The sequence below is a fragment of the Phasianus colchicus genome, chromosome 2 (assembly GCF_987193195.1).
Source record: "Phasianus colchicus chromosome 2, bPhaCol1.hap1.1, whole genome shotgun sequence".
Taxonomy (NCBI): domain Eukaryota; kingdom Metazoa; phylum Chordata; class Aves; order Galliformes; family Phasianidae; genus Phasianus; species Phasianus colchicus.
Window position 1 is genome coordinate 23,738,348 of NC_143437.1, and position 6,000 is coordinate 23,744,347.

The window sequence follows — 6,000 nt, forward strand, 5'->3', positions numbered from 1 at the left end:
TCAGAGCATGATGTTAATGGATGCCTATAAGTAAATCGTATGAACTGAAAGGTAGGCACTTAATTTTGAACATCTAATCAATAGTATATTCTTCTATCAAACATTAGTCTCTTTTTTCTCTTTTCTGAAGTGAATGATTCTCTCTTATAAACAGTTTAAAGAATACCAAGATAGGAATGCATTTAGTAAACAATTGAATAATGTTGCACTTCCCAACACTAAACAGGAAGGATGAAGCATGAAGCAAACATTGCTTTTGCTTATTGTAGGAGGCAAACCTGGTGACAGCGGAGATTACTCTGATAGAATAATATATCTTTGAAAATCATGTACAAGGTTTTGTTTCCCAGCATGGAGTAGAACAAAGCAGCAGCAGATTATTGCTTTGAGCACTGCTTGCAGCCTGTTATGTTGTGCTCTTGGTCCAAAAGCTCTACATAGGTTTTGCTTTGCTTGGGTTCTTTCAGAGTGCTCCTTTCCTTTGTTTCTGTAGCTTTCTGTTTACTCTGTGAAATTTGCACACTGATGTAGAGAACTCCTGTATTTATCTGATATCTATCCACACTCTGTATACCAACACAAGTGCACTATACCATGCAAATTCTTGAGTGGCGTGGCATATGCATTTATATTTAATGAAGACGTGTGACTGTGTTTTGATGTAAAGGTTGTTTCATAGAGGCATTTATCTTTCTGTTCATTAAAAGCTGAAAAACAAAATGAAATACACACAACACACACAAAAAAAAACCAAAAACAGTTGTAAATGTTTGCACTCGCTTTGATATATTTTCTTCCCAGTTTGCAGTAAAAAACCTGAAATTTAGTGTGAAACTTCTGTGATCTCTTCCAGTGTTTAAAAGGTAAACACACTGATGTGAAGGGTGTTTGTAGTTGGAAATAAATATAATCACCAACCAAGATGGTGAAAAAATCAAAATGAAGTTGTTTGGGTAGAAAGTGAAAGTTAACTGCCACAGGCAGGGTTGCCAGCCACCAGATCGTACTGCCCAGGGCCCTATCCAGCCTGGCCTTAAACACCTCCAGGAATGGGATATTCACAACCTCTCTGGACAGCCTGTTCCAGCACCTCACCACCCTATCAGTAAAAACTTCCCCCTAACATCTAATCTAAACTTCCCTTCCTTTAGTTTAAAGCCATTCCCCCATGTCTTATCACTAGTAGAATTGAATATCACTGTTAGAATGTCCACCTTGAATAATTTTTTTTCTTAATTCTTGAGCTCTCTCCATGTTGTGTTTCAACAAGATCAGGGCATTCAAGATTTTATTTTATTTTTTAATCAGAACTTGGAGAAATGACATAACAGCAAAGACTACAAGGGAAGCATTAGATGGTGCTTAAAGTCTAATTTTCCACCTATCACAATCCTACCATATTACATTGTAATAAACACACCTTGCAAGAGGATATTCAGTTTTCTGCGCCAGAGGATTACTTTGATTATTTCATTTATGAAAAATGCTGTTACCTCGCTTAGCAAATTAATACACCATCCTGAGGTCTGATCTACAAAATAACTAGTCTTTTGACATATATGTTAATACCTTTCATAATGCAATTTCAACTGTTTTTTGTGCAACCACCTTCCCCCCTCATCAATTTGTGTCAAAATACCAAACTAATTTTAAAAACAGAAACTTTCATTTAGAAGTGCAGTGTTCGAAATCTCCTGAGAATTCATACATCAGACAGCAAAGAACAAGTGAATTTAAAACAAGAAGCTTAAGAGTGGCAAAGTACTTGCCCTTTAACACACTGTTTGCAATTCATAATTAAAAATGCCTCAAAATGAAAAAAGCAGTACTTGCATTGTGATAGGAGACTTGCTGCAAAAGTGCTCTCCCAGCATGATTCAAACGTTAAAACACATTCATCTTCTGCTATTTCCTACTCCAGCACTAATACAGAAGGTATATTTCCAAAAATATTCAACACAGTAGAAGTAATCAGGAGGCAACACTGGTGGTAGGTGAACAATTGGGCTAAATGACCTTAACAGTCTTTTCCAACCTTAATGATTGTATAATTCTACAGAGTAAAGGGTACGATTAATTTCTGTTCTTATTTCATAGCTGTTTGTTCAAGGTTAGTCAGCACTATATGAAATGAAGAATTTTGCCAGTCCAGGTAAGGCTGGAGGTTGGTCAGGGACAGCTGAGTCCTGGGAAGTCGTTTGTGTTTGTACCACCTGCAATTATAGCGTCAGCCACCATTTGTGTTTGCTGGTCAACCTAGGCTCAGCATGAGCCAGCATTGTGCCCAGCCAGCCAAGAGAGCAAACTGCATTATGGGGTGTATTAAACATAGAATAGCCAGATGTGCTGATTCTCCCACTTATTAACATCAGTGCAGCTTTGCCTTGAATACTACAGGCAGTTCTTGGCTCCAAGCAGTGAGACTCTGTGGGCTTTGCAGATCCCTTCCAAATGAACTATTCTAATCACCTTAGTTTGCATAGCAGCAGCAGCCAGATTGGCTTTTCAGGTGCTAGCAAAATCAGTGTGGCCCTGCTGTTTCACAGAGAATGCCCTAGGCAGACATTTCCTTTGTGTATGCAGATAGCTACTTGTGCATGAATGAATCTAAGAGGTAAAGACCAACAATTTATCTGTCCCTTGACTATAGCCATGCTGTTCTTCTTTTTGTAGAAGGTAACAGAAGAAATCCAAATTCTGTCTGCATATGTCATATTTTGCTTTCAGTATAAAAAATGTCTTTAAAGCTCCCCAGTAGCATGATGACATGCTATTGTCAGTGATGTTGTTACCCAGTAGTAAAGATGCACAAGTAGAGCTCATCCATTGCCTGGATACTGCCTTCAATGGCGTGATTGTGGGTGATTAGTGACTTACATTTTTTATCATAAGAGCTTTAAGCAGTACGTATCACTAAGTACTGCTGTATGTATAGTTAAGCTCTCTATTACTCTTCAATCCTCTTCTTAAGTTGTAACCCTAAATATTTTTGATCTAACACAGGAAGAGTAATCTGTATTTAAATTAAGTGGCGAGTGTTCAAAATGAAGCCATATAAATCTTGAAAGATAAATTCTTATGTAACAGTTTTCAAGAAGGTAGTAAGACTGTGTACAGCTACGTCTGAACGTCTATAACTGATCATATGCACCAGCCACACCTGTACTACAGGTGAATGTCATGGACTGCAAATACAGGGTTCAGAAACATGCTTGAGAACATTATTGATAGAATTATTACCAGTTGATATAAAATGTTTTTTATTTTCCAAGTTTTATTTTCCAAGACAGAAAAACTGTAAGGATGAGATCCTTGCTGTGGTGAATGGAAGAGTAAAGTCCTGTAGACTCCATGGAATGGTGTTTTCTCTCTATATTTTCTACCTCTGTGCCTCCGTCAGTGGATCTTCTCAGTCCAGGCCAGGATGTAGGCCCATGGGGGCAGGGCTGTGGAGAGCTGGAGACCAGCCCTGTTGCAGCCTTGCTAGGCAGGGACTGACAGTTGTATTTTGTGTGGGTATAGATATATGCTGCAATACATGAGGATTTGATGTGATAAGGCTTTCAAAACTGTCCATCATATGCGTTGCTAGCCAGAGGCGTTAACTTCTGATTTTGGTTTATCTGATAAAAACTGAGAGTAACAGAGATGCTTTATATAAGTAGAATTTCCCTTCTCAGCATTCCACTTATGCATTTGTCCCAAAGCATTTCTCTGTTTTTTATTTAACTTTGCTTTAGCTGAGTTGAGAAGTGTCCAGTCAATTGGGATATGGGGAGATGATGGCTGCAAGTTGAATTCCTCACTTTCAGCTGAAAAAAATTGTTACATCTCTGCTCTGGTGGGATGGCAGTTCAACAAAGGTTGTTTTTACCTATTGCTCTTTCCACCTCCTCAGGTTAAATAAACTAAAATAAAAATAGATGGATACATCCAGCCTGTAGTTCTGCATGTCTAGTTGATATCTGTCAAAAACTGAAATGCACTTCCGAGCAATGCCAACATAATGGCAAGGCAAGAAGGACTATTCACTTCTTCCTTTGCTGATTGCACTGCCTCTGCAGCAGTGGTTGGGTTGAAGCATGAGAGATGAGGCAGGGACTGTCGGCAGGTTGTGGAGGCTGTAAAGAGCAGGGACCACTAGAGAGAAGGGAGCAGGGCTGAATTTGTTTACGCTGTTTGCTGTGTCTCATACAAGCCTATGGTCAAAACTGCGAGTCAGGCAGATACCGTCATAAATAGAGATTTCAAGTCAATAGCCATCACTAAGACGGATGCTTTCAAAGCACCCATGTGGCCCTTCTGAAAATGTAAACCTAAAGTTCTTTTTGTATGTAAAGGAGTCAAATCCAAATTTTAATGTAGGCATTTTTCCATTGGCTTCAAAAGGCTGTGAGTCATACAGATTCATTACTGTTAAAATGATTCTATCAAGAAATCAAGATCCTTAAAATGTCATGTTTCCTGTTATTCTTTCACAGATGATTTTCCCCTTCTTTAGACAATTTTTATGTGTCCGTGTTAGATTTGCAGTGAGTTAGGAAATCATTAATGATCTAAATCAACAGAAAATGGAGTTTTATTCTGTGTTATAATTGGTCATTTAAAAATTCTTTATAAGTTATTGAACTGGGTATTCTTTTCATAAAATATTTCATGGCAACAACAGTGGCTGAAGATTGTGATAACTGAACATTTGATCTTTTAAAGAGATGTTATGCAAATCCTTCTAGAATTACAAGGAATTTTTTCTTTTTATTCATCTCAGGTGGCTTAAACAAGGCCACACAGCAAGCATTTTATTTTGCACAAAGTCGTGTTCAAAAGCAGGCTTCGGACTGTGTTTGCCTGAAACAGCAACATGATGATTCTAACCAAAACACTGATTTTAAAGGGTGAATCAGTGCAATGTTGGTTTTCCTTTTACTATAGAGATTCACAATATCAGATTGAGAAGATGAAGAAAATTAACCCTGGTGATTAATGAGAGACATTCTCAGGCAAATTTAAATGTAGTGAGTAGTATGTGCTATGCAGAGACTAAGGAGACATCATTCATGTTTCTTTGTTTACTCAGCTATAAAACCACCTACAGGACTTGCAGAGATTAAAGTAAGGGCATATCCAGTGTGCATAGCAGAGAGAACAGAGATTTTCAAGTTATTTTCAGACTGCTGCATCTGTGCAAGACAACACAGTGCTGGATAAAGAGGCAGCTCAGGGTTTAAAAGGGCTTTGCTATGTCTGCCTGTGCCTGCATTCAGATGCATCTCTCAGCCTGGTTGTGCTAGCTCAGGCGCTCTGTCCTGTGCTCTGGAGCACTGTCTAGACATCACAGAATCATAGAATAGCCTGGATTGAAAAGGACCACAATGATCATCTAGTTTCAACTTCCCTGCTATGTGCAATGTAGCCAACCACTAGACCAGGCTGCCCAGAGCCACATCCAGCCTGGCCTTGAATGCCTCCAGGGATGGGGCATCCAAACTTCCTTAGGCAAACATGTTGATGTCTTATCCAAAATACACTAGGATAAGGAGAACTGCAGGTTTCCCTGCTTTTCTTCCTATTTGAATTGGTACAGCATAGCCCTTTTTCCTCAAACAATGCTAAGCAATCTCCTCATTAGAAGCTGTGCTGCTCCTTGGACAGATCGGAAAGCAATGGGATCCTTGTTGCTATAGCGCATGCAGCAGTATGCAATCTTACCCATACCCATTCCAGCAGCATCTTATGCTGCCTCTGACCCATTCTCTGACCCATGGTCCTGCCCCAGTACCTGTATCAAAGTTCTGCAGTGATGCAAAGCTGTATATTGCGTGGTATAGGCTTCCTGAGCATTTGATATTCACATAAATGAGGTATAAATGGCTTTTGGCAACTATATTTGTTGTTGTATGCAAACTACTTCACCTTCATCTGCTTGCAATCTGAACATGTAAGAAACATTTATTGTTAACACAGATCTAAAAAAAACAATGCAAGCGCAATTAAGTGTGT

General features: G+C 39.0%; 1 pseudogene; it reads right to left on the reverse strand.

Annotated features, from left to right (window-relative positions):
- LOC149918895 (uncharacterized) overlaps window positions 1-5,763 on the reverse strand; it is a 34,413-nt pseudogene extending 28,650 nt beyond the window's left edge.
- Window positions 5,764-6,000: the final 237 nt, after the last annotated feature.